The sequence below is a fragment of the Oncorhynchus clarkii genome, chromosome 6 (genome assembly GCF_045791955.1).
Source record: "Oncorhynchus clarkii lewisi isolate Uvic-CL-2024 chromosome 6, UVic_Ocla_1.0, whole genome shotgun sequence".
NCBI classification, from domain to species: Eukaryota; Metazoa; Chordata; class Actinopteri; order Salmoniformes; family Salmonidae; genus Oncorhynchus; species Oncorhynchus clarkii.
This window is the reverse complement of record NC_092152.1, coordinates 72,895,728-72,912,195: the sequence shown is the minus strand read 5'-3', so window position 1 is coordinate 72,912,195 and position 16,468 is coordinate 72,895,728. Positions and strand designations below refer to the sequence as shown.

The 16,468-nt window shown below is 43.1% G+C and overlaps 1 protein-coding gene across 3 annotated transcripts in view; it reads right to left on the bottom strand.

The window, feature by feature from the left end:
* LOC139411585 (tyrosine-protein kinase CSK-like) overlaps nt 1–16,337 on the bottom strand; it is a 44,919-nt gene extending 28,582 nt beyond the window's left edge. The window contains exons 1-2 of one of the 3 annotated variants that reach the window (XM_071158137.1): nt 15,754–16,337; nt 7,391–7,629 (exon numbers count right to left, since the gene is read on the bottom strand). The gene's annotated coding sequence lies outside the window, so the exon portion shown is untranslated. Of the gene's footprint in view, nt 1–7,390; nt 7,630–15,360 lie in introns of all 3 variants that reach the window. The other 2 variants (XM_071158136.1, XM_071158134.1) reach the window with 2 other exon arrangements.
* Nucleotides 16,338–16,468: the final 131 nt, after the last annotated feature.

Here is a 16,468-nt window from a genome sequence, read left to right as displayed (position 1 = left end):
TGTGCTTTGCTGCAGGAGGGACTAGTGCACTTCACAAAATAGATGGTATCATGAGGAAAGAAAATTATGTGGATATATTGAAGCAACATCAGTCAGGAAGCTAAAGCTTGGTCGCAAATGGGTCTTCCAAATGGACAATGACCCCAAGCATTCTTCCAAAGTTGTGGCAAAATGGCTTAAGGACTAGAGGTCGACCGATTAATCGGAATGGACGATTAATTAGGGCCAATTTCAAGTTTACATAACAATCGGAAATCTGTATTTTTGGACACTGATTTGGTCGATATTTATTTTATTTTTTAAAAACCATTATTTAATCTTTATTTAACTAGGCAAGTCAGTTAAGAACACATTCTTACATTCAATGACGTCCTAGGAACGGTGGGTTAACTGCCTTGTTCAGGGGAAGAACGCCAGATTTGTACCTTTTCAGCTCAGGGATTCAATCTTGCAACCTTACAGATAACTAGTCCAACGCTCTAACCACCTGCCTCTCGTTGCTCTCCACAAGGAGACTGCCTGTACGCGAATGCAGTAGAAGCCAAGGTAAGTTGCTAGCTAGCATTAAACTTATCTTATAAAAAAAACAATCATAAATCACTAGTTATAACTACACATGGTTGATGATATTACTAGTTTATCTAGCGTGTCCTGTGTTGCATATAAATCGATGCGGTGCGTATTCGCGAAAAAGGACTGTCGTTGCTCCAATGTGTACCTAACCATAAACATCAATGCCTTCCTTAAAATCAAAACACAGAAGTATATTTTTTTAAACCTGCATATTTAGCTAAAAGAAATCCAGGTTAGCAGGCAATATTAACCAGGTGAAATTGTGTCATTTCTCTTGCGTTCATTGCACGAAGAGTCAAGGTATATGCAACAGTTTGGGCCGCCTAATTCGCCAGAATTTTAGGTAATTATGACATAACATTGAAGGTTGTGCAACGCAACAGGAATATTTAGATTTATGGATGCCACCCGTTAGATAAAATACAGAACGGTTCCGTATTTCACTGAAAGACTAAACATCTTGTTTTCGAGATGATAGTTTCCAGATTCGACCATATTAAATGACCTAAGGCTCGTATTTCTGTGTGTTATGTTATAATTAAGTCTATGATTTGATAGAGCAGTCTGACTGAGCGATGGTAGGCACCAGCAGGCTCGTAAGCATTCATTCAAACAGCACTTTCATGCCTTTTGCCAGCAGCTCTTCGCAATGCTTCAAGCATTGCGCTGTTTATGACTTCAAGCCCATCAACTCCCGAGATTAGGCTGGTGTAACCGATGTGAAATGGCTAGCTAGTTAGCGGGGTGACCGCTAAAAGTGTTTCAAACGTGACTTGCTCTGAGACTTGGAGTGGTTGTTCCCCTTGCTCTGCATGGGGGGTGGCTGTTGTCAATGTGTTCCTGGTTCGAGCCCAGGTAGGGGCGAGGAGAGGGACGGAAGCTATACTGTTACACTGGCAATACTAAAGTGCCTATAAGAACATCCAATAGTCAAAAGGTATATGAAATACAAAATTGTATAGAGAGAAATAGTCCTATAATAACTACAACCTAAAACTTCTTAAGTGGGAATATTGAAGACTCATGTTAAAAGGAACCACCAGCTTTCATATGTTCTCATGTTCTGAGCAAGGAACTTAAACGCTAACTTTCTTACATGGCACATATTGCACTTTTACTTTCTTCTCCAACACTTTGTTTTTGCATTATTTAAACCAAATTGAACATGTTTCATTATTTATTTGAGGCTAAATTGATTTTATTGATTCATTATATTAAGTTAAAATAAGTGTTTATTCAGTATTGCTGTAATTGTCATTATTACAAATAATATTTTATTTTATATAAATCGGAATCTGCTTTTTTTAGTCCTCCAATAATCGCTATCGGTATTGAAAAATCATAATCGGTCAACCTCTATTAAGGACAAAGTCACGCTATTGGAGTGACCATCACAAAGCCCTGACCTCAATTCTATAGAACATTTGTGGGCAGAACTGAAAAAGCATGTGTGAGCAAGGAGGCCTACAAACCTAACTCAGTTACACCAGCTTTGTCAGGAGGAATGGGCCAACATTCACCTAACTTATTGTGGGAAGCTTGTGGAAGGCTACCCGAAAGTTAAACAATTTAAAAAGGGCAATGCTACCAAATACTAATTGAGTAAATGTAAACTTCTGACCCACTGGGAATGTGATGAAAGAAATAAAAGCTGAAATAATTCTCAATTTCTGACATTTCACATTCTTAAAATAAAGTGGTGATCCTAACTGACCTAAGACAGGGAATTTTTACTCAGATAAACTCAGTTTCTCACAATTCCTGACATTTTAAGTGTATTTGGCTAAGGTGTATGTAAACTTCCGACTTCAACTGTACACACACACCTGGAGTCAAACTATCAATATAATCCAAAATATTGTGATGTGCAACTGTATCTCCCCCCCCCCTAATAAATTCCCCATCCTCTTATCCATTTGTAGAAAAACATGGTGTAGAGTATGTAAGAAATTCTCACATGAAAGACAGGAAGGCAGCAGTATGCACTTGAATAAAGTACAGTATGTCATGCAGAAGAAATGGAGGGTGTTGATCTGAGTGAATGTGTAGCCTATTTTGACAGCACAGTAATAGAAGGTGAAAGGCAGCAAGAATCCCCTTCCCTTCAGAAGCTGCTGTTAGCAGCAGAGCCACAGCAGCTCTCTTAGCTGTGGTCTCAATCTCAGCACAGCAGGTAATTTGGTAATCTCGTGCTATTTATAGCCTATGCATATCCAGGCAAATTGAGACTGCATTCACTTTCATAATTGCATACATTAGTTGTGTGTGTGTGTGTGTGTGTGTGTGTGTGTGTGTGTGTGTGTACATACATATGAGGGGATTTTCTCCGCCACAGGATGTCAGAGATGCCACAAAGGAAATTCTGGGGAAGGTGAGCAGACGGCTAGAAAAGAGGGAGGGGGTAGAACCTCTAGTTGTCAAGCAGCATGGAGGCAGAGGGGATGAGTGTATTGGAGTGATGAAGGAGTCCCTTGAACAGACACAAATCAAGACAGAAGGAGCTTGAGCCATGAAAGGGGATTTGGGAGGCTGAGACAGTGTGAGAGTGAGTGAGAGTGTGAGAGAGAAATGACTGTGCTCGGTCCTGACAGCAGGTTACCAGCACTAGCAGCAAAATAGACTGTTGCAGTGTCTTAAATACGCAGAGAAGCAGTCTGCCTGCCTCAGTCAATGTGCCTCATTTCACTGCACAGCTCCCCACTCAATCTACAGGAGAAGTCAGAGTAATAGATGACAAAGAGCCTCATCACACACAGCAATGAAAGGGTTCAGCATCAGCAGGGTCCTGGTACAACAACGCAAATCACTCATCTCCAACTGACAGACTGTGGCAGGGGAGAGTAAGGGAAGAAGAGTGACAGGAAATACAGAGGAGAGAACAAAGGAAGTGAGGGAGATGTCCATAGAGAAGAGGTTGTTGGGTGAAGGGCTATCCCGTGCTGCTGTGGTAAAGGCTTCAGGGCTGCAGTGACAGTGAGTCCTTTACATTTTAGTAATTTAGCAGAAGCTCTTATCCAGAGAGACTTACAGTAGTGAGTGCATACAATGTCATACTTTTCCGTACTGGTCCCGTGAGAGTTGTTTCACTCGGACACTAAACATGAATAATGGAGCCACACCCCGCGGCCATCGGACCCTACTGTACACCAGCCAGCACTGCGAATAATCACACACACACAGCTAGCCTGTGAATAATAAACACAGACTTACATTAGCATCCTCCACAGAGACTCACATGCAAGCTCAAACAGAGAGTGGAATTGAATTCTCTTCCTCATATATCCTCTAAAGATATAGGCTAGGCTCCTGATGAGACAAAAAAGGCAATTGTGGTAGGCTACAATTCATGAATATCTTCTGATATTATCTTTGTCTCACAGAAACAGATTGTCAATAAAGATATTCAACAAATGAAAAGCAGAATAAATAAACATCCTTCATTGTAATGAAGGCAATGAATTCTTGATAGGGAAATGAAAATGATCATATGGTACAGACATTAGGGTTTAGTGAGTGCAAGACTGCAAGTCCTCGAGCTCCAGGTCAGGACAGTGTGCTGAAGGGTGTTATAGCTCCTCTAGTCTCTACATATGGCCTAGATTCACCCAGCACACATCAAGTCAGATCACACAACATTAGAGGTTGACCGATTAATCGGAATGGCCGATTAATTAGGGCCGATTTCAAGTTTTCATAACAATCGGAAATTGGTATTTTTGGGCGCTAATTTTTTTCATCCTTAAATATATATATATATTTTTTTTTTACCCCTTTTTCCTCTCCAATTTCGTGGTATCCAATTTTTTTAGTAGCTACTATCTTTTTTTATAATACCTTTAACTAGCCAAGTCAGTTAAGAACACATTCTTACTTTCAATGACGTCCTAGGAACGGTGGGTTAACTGCCTTGTTCAGGGGCAGAATGACAGATTTTCACCTTGTCAGCTCGGGGGATCCAATCTTGCAACCTTACCGATAACTAGTCCAACGCTCTAACCACCTGCCTCTCGTTGCTCTCCACAAGGAGACTGCCTGTACGCGAATGCAGTAGAAGCCAAGGTAAGTTGCTAGCTAGCATTAAAATTATCTTATAAAAAAAACAATCATAATCACTAGTTATAACTACACATGGTTGATGATATTACTAGTTTATCTAGCGTGTCCTGTGTTGCATATAAATCGATGCGGTGCGTATTCGCGAAAAAGGACTGTCGTTGCTCCAATGTGTACCTAACCATAAACATCAATGCCTTCCTTAAAATCAAAACACAGAAGTATATTTTTTTAAACCTGCATATTTAGCTAAAAGAAATCCAGGTTAGCAGGCAATATTAACCAGGTGAAATTGTGTCATTTCTCTTGCGTTCATTGCACGAAGAGTCAAGGTATATGCAACAGTTTGGGCCGCCTAATTCGCCAGAATTTTAGGTAATTATGACATAACATTGAAGGTTGTGCAACGCAACAGGAATATTTAGATTTATGGATGCCACCCGTTAGATAAAATACAGAACGGTTCCGTATTTCACTGAAAGACTAAACATCTTGTTTTCGAGATGATAGTTTCCAGATTCGACCATATTAAATGACCTAAGGCTCGTATTTCTGTGTGTTATGTTATAATTAAGTCTATGATTTGATAGAGCAGTCTGACTGAGCGATGGTAGGCACCAGCAGGCTCGTAAGCATTCATTCAAACAGCACTTTCATGCCTTTTGCCAGCAGCTCTTCGCAATGCTTCAAGCATTGCGCTGTTTATGACTTCAAGCCTATCAACTCCCGAGATTAGGCTGGTGTCACCGATGTGAAATGACTAGCTAGTTAACGGGGTGACCGCTAAAAGTGTTTCAAACGTGACTTGCTCTGAGACTTGGAGTGGTTGTTCCCCTTGCTCTGCATGGGGGGTGGCTGTTGTCAATGTGTTCCTGGTTCGAGCCCAGGTAGGGGCGAGGAGAGGGACGGAAGCTATACTGTTACACTGGCAATACTAAAGTGCCTATAAGAACATCCAATAGTCAAAAGGTATATGAAATACAAAATTGTATAGAGAGAAATAGTCCTATAATAACTACAACCTAAAACTTCTTAAGTGGGAATATTGAAGACTCATGTTAAAAGGAACCACCAGCTTTCATATGTTCTCATGTTCTGAGCAAGGAACTTAAACGCTAACTTTCTTACATGGCACATATTGCACTTTTACTTTCTTCTCCAACACTTTGTTTTTGCATTATTTCAACCAAATTGAACATGTTTCATTATTGAGGCTAAATTGATTTTTATTGATTTAAAATAAGTGTTCATAAGTGTTCATTCAGTATTGGTGTAATTGTCATTATTACAAATGAATAAATAAAAAAATGTAAATTAATTGGTGAATTTTATTGTATTTTAAAAATCGGCGGATTAATCGGTATCGGCTTTTTTTGGTCCTCCAAGAAACGGCATCGGCGTTGAGAAATCATAAATCGGTCGACCTCTACTCAACATACTGTCACACAGCCAGAAAGATGTAGCCAGAACAGACACGCTGGCATCATATACTTTTGTATTCAGTTCTTTTCTTAAGGACTTTGTATGAGCGAAGCTGTTTAGAGCTCATCTCAGAGGCTTTAGGAGTAGTTAACCATTCATCATTACTGATAGAAAGAATCCTTCTCTCAATGACATTATTATACCACACAGGGATGCCTGCTGTCCGTCTCCCCCTCTCACATAGGTGCCAAGAAGCCAAGCAACGTGTGGACAAGTCTTCATTAGAATCTCAAGCAACCAACATTAACACATTTAACAAAATGAGGGCAAGAAAGCAAGCAGATGTCTCAATGGTGTGAAGACAGGTAGGGTTGGAGAGAACTTAACACATGTCCAACAGCGCTAAATTGAAAGCCATCTTATCCTACGCCCACTGAATGCATTATAAAGTGACTAGAGTGGCAGGCAGAATTGATCCCATTAAGAGGAGTGTGAAGAGAGAAGTGGGATAGGCTACATGAGAGATTCCCCTGTTGGCCTCTTTTTGTCAAGATGCCTCTTTTTGTCTGACCTGCATAAAAAGAGGCCATCAGAGATAAGGGGTGTGTGTGCGTGTGATAATCTATGAGATCATAGGCCTAGTGAGAGATGCTTAGAGAGGATTTCTGCAAAGTAAACTGCAAATGCTTGCAGAGGCAGCAGTTGCGGGGAGCCCTGTGGAGCAGAGAGCAGAGAGCATAGAGACAAGGCCAACAGGTTGTTTATGACTGTACAATAGCCTCACATACTGGGGGTGAAGATGACCAGTGTTTGTGCATGAGCTTGACACTTAAATACAGGCCATTGGCATTTCCATGTCTATGATGGAACCATAGCTAGACTGTTGTTAGCTTTGTAATGCATGACAGCTCAAGGCAAATAATTGCACTGCGGTTAGATCAAATTATTCACATACACATGGATGGGAGATGTTATTGCAAGTGTAGCGAAATGCTTATGCTTCTAGATCCGACAGCGCAGCAGTATCCAACAGGTAATATCAATCATTGCACAACAAAACCTAATACACACAATCTAGTAAAGGAATGGGATAAGAATATAAAAATATATGGACGAGCAGTGACAGATCGGCTAAGATGCAATAGATAGTGTAGGATACAGTATATACGAGATATGTAAACATTCTTAAATTGGCGTTATTAACGTGACTAGTGTTCCATTTATTAAAGAGGACAATGATATTAAGTCTAAGTAGGCAGCCGCCACTCTGTGCTAGTGATGACTGTTTAACAATCTGATGGCTTGAGATTGAATAACAGCTTCCATCTCTGTCTGTACTGACCTCGCCTTCTGGATGGAAGCGGGGTGAACAGGCAGTGGCTCGGGTGGTTATTGTCCTTGATTATCTTTTTTGCCTTCCTGTGACATCGGGTGTTGTAGGTGTCCTGGAGGGTAGGTAGTTTGCCCTCTGTGATGCGTTGTGCAGACTGCGCCACCCTCCGGAGAGCCTTGCGGTTGTGGGCGGTGCAGTTGCCGTACCAGGCGGTGATACAGCCCGACAGGATGCTCTCAATTGTGCACCTATAAAAGTTAGTGAGGGTGTTCAGTGACATTTTTTTTCAGCCTCCTGAGGATGAAGAGGTCGCCGCTGTGCCTTCTTCACCACACTGTGTGTGTGTGGACCATTTCTGTTTGTCTGTGATATGTACACCGAGGAACTTGGAAGCTTTCCACCTTCTCCACTGGGGTCCCGCTGATGTGGATAGGGAGGTGCTCCCTATCCTAGTACAGGAGGGGGATGAGAATGCACCCTTGTGGGGCCCCAGTGTTGAGGATAAGCAAAGTGGAGGTGTTGTTTCCTACCTTCACCACCTGGGGGCTGCCCGTCAGAAAGTCCAGGGTCGAGAACCAGGGTCTCAAGCTTAATGATGAGTTTGGAGGATACTATGGTGTTGAATGCTGAGCTGTAGTCAATGAACAGCATTCTTACATAGATATTCCTCTTGTCCAGATAGGATAGGGCAGTATGCGTGTAATGGCGATTGCATCATCTGTGGACCTATTGGGGCGGTAAGCAAATTGAAGTGGGTCTAGGGTGACATGGTCCTTGAATAGTCTCAAAGACAGGAGTGCTACGAGGCGAAAGTCATATCTCTACTACTCTCTCCCCTCTTTTCAAACATAAGAAAACGGGAGGGGCGCCTACCTGAATAGAAACTAGTTTTCGGGGCAAAACATTTAACTGTTTGGACAAACGATAACACCCCAGCCAGGTCAGGCCCAGCAGAGGTCAAAGTCCAGGGAAACATGAGCCATGGAGTGGGAATAAAGAGTAGCATCGCATGGCAGAGGTTAGGGTGCTGGTAACCCTAGCCTACACAAATGTAGGATTAATTTAGGATAACCCTAAATCACAATATTGATCCATAGGTGAAAGGGATCTGGGTACATCCCACTGTGAGGACCTCTAATGCACTGTTCCATCTGAAACCATTCAACTAAGATACATGAAGGCAGGAGCTACTCCTGAAGCATTTAAACAAAATCTCACTGCCGAGTGGTACTTATGACACTAGGCCTTTCCTTCTCTTGCTAGAACAAAAGTGGTACCTGCAACAAACCTACGGATTCTACTTTTAGGATCGCAATGCTCGTCAGTGGCCAACAACTCGACTTTCGTGCTCTTTTTGTCCACATTTTTTTTTGCCCCTTTTCGTGGTATCCAATTGTTGGTAATTACTATCTTGTCTCATCGCTACAACTCCCTTAAGGGCTCGGGAGAGACGAAGGTCGAAAGCTATGCGTCCTCCGAAACACAACAACCAAGCCGCACTGCTTCTTAACACAGCGCACCGCCAACCCGGAAGCCAGCCGCACCAATGTCTCGGAGGAAACCCTGTGCATCTGGCTACCTTGGTTAGCGCGCACTGCGCCCGGCACGCCACAGGAGTAGCTGGTGCGCGATGAGACAAGGATATCCCTACCGGCCAAACCCTCCCTAACCCGGACGACGTTAGGCCAATTGTGCGTCGCCCCACGGACCTCCCAGAGTCGGCCTAACATCCCAGAGCCTAACATCCCAGAGTCTCTGGTGGCACAGCTGTGCTCTTTGATTGGCTCAAACTCCACATGGGGAGCCAAAAAAATAAAAAATAAAAATTGCATTTTCACCATACATCTACAGATGAGCCAGTCACACTTAAAATGCAATGTAGGCGAAAGGATTTTAGCTAGCTAAGTGCACAGACGCAATGCACAAAACACTATCTACTTCCTCCAAGCTAGCTAACCACTGTAGCTAGTATTGACATAATTAAATCACAATGGATTAGCTACTCTATTAAAAACGGCTGCCCGTGTTAGCTAGCTAAGGACACTGCACTGTTGTGCTAGCTAGCGAATATGCTAACATTAACTAGCTAAACATTTGGCTATGGGCTGGCACTGGCAGTATGGGATTATGGAGAAAAAAAAGCAACATTAGCGCAGATAGCTTGGAATCTAGACCCTAAGCACGGATAGGCATTGCCAAATAACGCTACTGCAACCTTCTGGTTTAGAGTATTTTAACAAGGCTGAGTGGCTGACGAATTCCAAGGTCTTTGCTGTGTGAACACAAAAAAAGGGATTGACCGCCGACCCTCTGTTCAGAGGTACTAAGTACTGTCGGCAGGCAAACGTTTGACAATCCTACCAGTGTGTGAGAGCTTTAATACTCACCCAAACTCTACCCGAGTCCCTGCCTCACCACAATGAGGTTAATGCTGCAAAACAAACCAACCAACACCTAACACGGTCAGAACATGCAGAATGACTGTCTGGCACATTATAACATTCCCCAGAGGCTCAGAGGAGTTGGTTGGAGAGGAACTAGCGACAGCAGGGGTTTATTTTCCCCAAAGCTAACCCTGATATAGTAACGCAAAGGCCTGGAGAGATGCAACAGCTAGGCAGCCTGTCAGCAGAATGCTGTGTGTGTGTGTAAAGAGCAGAGCAGCACTGTTCAGACTGGACATCAGCTCTCCATCCCAGCTAGATGGCCTGTCCAATAACAGACATAAACCACTACAAGAGCAGTGTCTGACAGTTAACTAACTTCCTGAAGCTACTATTCTTAGACACAGGAAACTGAATTGGCATACTCAAAATTGAAGACGTTCCAGGAGTTGAGTGTGAAGTAGTAACAATTACTGCAAAAATTAATTATAGCTATTTATGCAGTGTTAATGACACTGCTAGTTGACACTCTCAGTACCCCAGTCAAGGACTGAAGAGAGCATTGAGAGAATTAAACTAGTACTGCTTGTCTTAGTAATAAGGGTGATAACACAACATGGCTGTACGGTGGAAGGCTTTCACAAAGAACATGACCAGCCCCCCACCATAGCGGAGTAGTCTGAAAGAGAGACTGCAGACAAGCACATCACTAAGCATGCTCAGACTACCAGAGCAATCATCCTCCTTAAGTATCAATCAATAGCTGATGCAAGTTCCTCTCCTTTTCCAGAAACCGTTCTCAAGTGTGAGCTCTTGTCTTGGTACATCTTGATTGGCCAGCTAGCCATTGGATGAAAGCTGCCTTTGGCCTGATTGAACTGCTGTTGAGTCAAACGTGCTACATCAAGTTCAGAGGTGACTTGCAAGCTGATAAAATCCTTGAAATCATCTGCTTTCAGGAAGTAAACCTAGCATATAACCTGCAAAATTATCAAAGAGCTCAAAGAGGGTGTCTGGTAAAACTGTTAAAAGAGTTCATAAATCTAGACACTTGTAAGTGTCTACTGATCAATTGTTGAGAATTCCTCCGTCTTTGATGCTGGTTGTTATTTGAAGTTCGCTTGTACAAGTTGGCCTAAATTCCATCAAACAGCAGATGATAGTAGATGGCTTCCCTACTGAGACAGATGTATCATCTAGGACTTATCCCGTGTTCCATACAAACAGGTCAGTCTGTCAAGAACAATGTAGATAGGCTATGAGTCTACCCCCCACGGCCCCACCAGTTACATAACAACCAACATAATTATCTCCCTTTCATTGAGGGCTCAAAATCCAAAGTTAGGCATCTACAATAGAGCTGCTCCTACCTAGGGAAGTGCGGGGAAAGCAGGGGAAACCACAGGCTAAAATACAGGACAGGCAAGCAGCATACATCTCTTCCCTGCAGTGACTTCACAACACTTCCTGCTAACTAGGTGACCACAGGGCCAGAACAACCTCAGCCCTGTGTGGACAAGACAATGAGGGTCACATATGAATACCACATCCCCAACAGAAATAGGCCAAACAGGTAAAGCCCCCAGTCCACAGCAATTTGACAAAATACTTGTGCACACTCAATATGGCTGAGGTGCAGGCTAGGCCTAGCTACTGACATGACATTTCTATGATATGCCCGCTCCCAGATTAAATGTCACGATCAGAATCTATGATACCAAACAACGGTCAGTCCGTCATCCACCATCAATTTAACAGTCAGCCAGTCAGGTTAGCCAGCCACAGCCAGTCAGGTTAGCCAGCCACAGCCAGTCAGGTTAGCCAGCCACAGCCAGCCAAATATGTAACAAAGTGTCTTGATGTGAGCTCTTCTGCATGGCTCAGTCTGTAGGAGGAAGTGACCTTCTGTTCCCATCGGCGCAACATTTATCTTTTTCTCATTAATTCAAATCAGCTCCCACAAACACAAAACCCTGACTGATGCCTTCCAAAGCCCAACATTTGAATAATTAACCATGGCCACCTGACCGTTCGCACAACAGGGGGTTGTGCAATTGTGTTCTAAAAGAGGCTGAAAACATAAGAGTAAGGCAACAAGGGATAGATGGCATTCAGTGACTGAGCTTCAATCACCTCTCCTGTAAATCTGTGTCTACTATATTGAGCTGTGGAATGTCTCTCGGTGTGGTCTTTAAATCATCACTTGAGAGTGATTACTGAGATAAAAAAAGGTTTGGGTTGCAGCAGGTCTCAGACATGGCAGGCAGCGCTGCTGTCGACTTGTCAAGTTAACAATGTCACCCTTCTCGGTGACACACACTGCGGTCGGCCTGGGAAGGCAACAGTTACTGAAAGTAGTGGTGTAAATGTGATTCTTAGTCAGTAAACCTGTGAGTGTGTTAAAACGACAACCACATTCTACCGAAATCTGTGTAGAACCTTTTATAGAAGTAAAGAAGATGTGTGCTTTTACACACCAATGCAAACACTCAATTAGACAAATAACACCTTAGGCAGTTATTCTAATCTGGGTTTTGGGTCAGATTGGTGTAAAATGATTCTCAGCAGGGAGCGAATGTCTCACTGGGTCTCAGTGTGTGTGTGTCAGGCCAGCAGCTGTGCTCTCCTTAGAAGTGTGAGGGTCCCTGTGGCTGTCCAGCAGGCCCAGTAGCAGGAAATACATGCACCTCTCAATGAGCAGCCTGCCTAGCCAGCCGCTGCCCAGATGGAGATGCTCGCCCACTGTGTTTGTGCCTCAGACCGCCACCACAATGCCCCCTTTCTGCTGGGCGGTAGGCAGGGCCGGAGGGGTCTCTTGCCCTCCATGTGGGCCCCAACACAACACTGCTCCTTCCTTCCACAGCTGCTGAACAGAGAGAAGGAGACATAGGAGCACCAGAGGGAGAGAAGAGAGAGCAGGGCTAATATGGCTCTCTGCCACCTCTACTCCCATGTTACATAGAGACCACAGTGCCAGGGTTGTTTTAATGACATATAATAATATGAAGCTGAACGGCTACAAGGCCAGCCTCTTTGAAAGCTGCACACTGACTGCACTGTGTGAAAATAATTATAGTGCATTGTGTTACACTTATGGTGGTGCTACTAAAACATGTTGTTAGTATGACATGGTTCTGATTGGATAAGTTAAATGGATCCTAGCATGATCCACCACATACAGAAGCCAGGGGTCAGAGTGCATGTCAACAAACACCATCTAGGCATAGGCTATTTCTCTCACCATCTTACTGCTAGATATTCAAGAAACAGAATGTAGCTCAAATGTATGCCCCAGATGTGCCTTGTTGAACGAGACAGCAGGGAGTGTGGGGCAATTTCTTTCCTTCCCGGCCCCTAACAACCCGCACAGGCACTGCTCAGACACAAACAACTAACCAACTCATTAACCTCAAAACTACATTTCTCCTCTAAAAACAACTATGCCAAGCCAACTTAAACTGACTGAGGATGATGGAGGTAAAAGGGAATAAAAACAGGAACATCTAGGTACGCTAGTCTAGTGCCCACCAGATCATCTTAATGCCACTTTCAATTGAGGACTACACAAATCTACAAACAAAAACCAACATGCATTCCAGAGGAAAAAAAAAAACATTTGGGAGGAGAAAGAAATAGAAAGTGGCAACTGTTTAAAAGTCAGGGTCCTTGGCCTGTTGGCCAGGCTTAAGATGTCTAATGAGAGAGTGTACAGCAGACCGAGAGGAGCCATTACCTCCCTTCCTGCTGAGTGTGTAAGCTGAGCTCTGAGATACTAAATACTTCATAGAGACAAGGGGGAGCAGAAATGAGCTCCAGCTGACACCTCGTCTTCTTCAGCCTGCCATGCTCAGTGGCTAATGCAATCTACCATCAGTCAATCCATCAGTCGATCAATACTGCAGTGTGAGCTATTAACAAAGAGCAGAGGAAGGTGTATTGATGGTTTGGTGTGGTCATGCATTCCGTACCTGCATGGGTCTGCCTCAGTAGATGGGGTCTGTCGCTATCTCACTAGATAACCATGGTGCATGAATACTGGAGCAAAGCGAAAGATAGACAGGTTGGTTGTTTTGGAACAAAACCAAGGAGTGTGCAAAACAGACAGGGTTGGCTTAGACTGTGGACAACGTGTATATTGTGTCCAAGGTTAATAAAATAAAATTACATCATGAGCACTTGACTCTCAAATAGATTGTTACAGTTGCTGGTTAGCTAGCTAGCGAATTTCAACCATATTAACACTGACATAAAATTATTTAAAACACCTCAAAACAAGACATGGTATCAATAAGTCTTCAAATGAGCCACTTATAATTCCCAAATGGTAGTTTGCTTGCAAGAATGACAATCTGGCTATCCAGAATCACAACACGCCGAGTTCTGCCCCATGGAAGAACTCGCATCATTTTCATGACGTTGTCAGCTAACCTATCTATTCAGCAACTCTTGGTAACAAAATGGAAGTTTGCTTGCAAACTTCTTAAACAGTGCCTTTTGACAACTGCCTTCATCAGGGTATCAGTAGATGGTCTGCTTGCCTTTACAGATAGAGATGAGAACAGCCCTGTCTTCAATTACTGCATACCAATTCTATAGCCTACCCTTATGCCCTAAGTGCATACTTGCTCACTTACCTTGAGTGCACAAGAGCACACTTTGGGATAATTGGGACACAACCACTCAACTCACTCAGCCTCCATGTGCCAGGTGGACAACCCAACAAGGCAGCAGAAGGCCCAGCTCTGACAACATAGAGCCCAAACATGTTGCAGTCTGGTTTCCAGATACCTCGGGGGATAATGAAAGGCAGGATCAACTCCTCCCGCAATCTTGATTACAGATTTTTCTCTAATGGAAAACCCAAAGCTACAGTATCTGCTACATTACACTTTGCACTTAATAACCATATAGTGAAGACGGGGCATTTGTTAGGCAGAGAAGTGATTTAGTTCATTACTCCTCTATGATGCCCAAATTGTTCATGTGACATGTTACCATCCACAACCCCTGAAAAGTAAAACAAAATATTTCACATTGCATTCATTATAGTCTTTTGACACCGGTTTCTTTAAACCTAACTGACAGCACATCATGCCAAGTACAACAATATTATGGTGCTCTGTCACATTGACAATATTATACTTCCAATGGCATGTAAGCTTACAGCCTAACTAATACCAGAAGAAGAGACAACCAAAACAACTGGACATAACCAAATGCTCTAGCTTCTGATTACCGCTATGGCTCATAATAACAAAGACAAGGTTGTAGCTAAGTGTGGCAACAATGAGTTGAGGCTACATGGTTTCAGACAGGCATGCCACAGCACGCGATAACATGGGGTTACATTGCAGCATTTGTAATGATAGGGACAACAATGTTAGAAAACGTGTTGACGGAGGATTGATTATGACGACATCCTCAAACCTAAATCACAACAATGAACAAATCACAAATGGTCAGATATTAGTATGGAACACAGAACCATATTCACTCACAACAGTGTAACTACATTGAGCTGTGCACGAGGCCAGGCGATTAATAATACAATTCAGGCATGCAGTGACACATTTTTCCTTGCAGACAATAACATACCCACTTCCTGTTTTCCTTGTCGTTTTTGCTGAGCTGTCAGCGGCCACAACACAAACAACTCAGACAAACTACCAGTCAAATAACCCTTTGGTTCCATCAATTGGCTGACCCTCCTGGCCGCGGCACCAGTCAGTCAATGTGACTGATCGAAGGAACTCGGAGGTCGCTAATAATGTAGCTAGCTAATAGCACCGGTTAAATGGGTGGAGCCGTTGAACAATTCAAAACAACTTGGAATTACATCTAATATATGTAGCTATACTGGCGGTAAGAAACTCAGTTCAAAAATACAAAACCGCCTAATATTTCAAAAATATTCTCAAGCTTTCCTGTGCTGAGATGGTGTGCTGCAACACGGCGCTAGAGACACTGCTTGAGTGTGCAACAACTCACCGTAAGAGATCGCTTTATGTTGACCAGATGTCTTTACAACTTAACGCGGCAGGCCATGAAGATGATGTCTGTTATTTCGAGCATCCAGTTTGTCTACCGTAAAAAGAAGAATATCCCAATTTGACGTTTGGACGCTCGCTCTATGCGGAGTTCGCACAGGCCTCGTAAATGAAATGGATGGCCTCCCCCTCCTTCCAACCAGCAGTACTACGCATGCGCTAATTTATTGGCAGCAACACACACGGGAATTTCAGCTGACTGAAGACGTGTGAGCTGTGAGTACAACCTTGTGGTCAAACCAGTGATGTGGAAGCAAAAAATATCTCCCTAACAAAATGCGGCCAAGTTGCAGTTTGCAGGAAACAGATATCGAGAGAAGAATACCTAATGGCATGGTCCTTCACTACTGATACATCATTAACTCTTTTTTTTACCATTTGAATGAAATGCCCGATCTTGTTAAATGTTCTCTAAGGCAGTATCAATTCTGATGATTTTCACCACCTTTGCATGCATTCATCTCAAAGCTGCCAGCCTAAGCTTAATTCAAAATGTAAAAAGAGAAACAGAGGCAAACTTTTGACATCATCCCAGCACAGCACAGGCTGTATTGTAGCTTCCTCAGGTTGTGGCTACTTAGAACCATCTGGTGGACAACCTGTGAAAATGCATCCTCAGTACCCCAACATACAAATAATATGTGAACACAAATCTG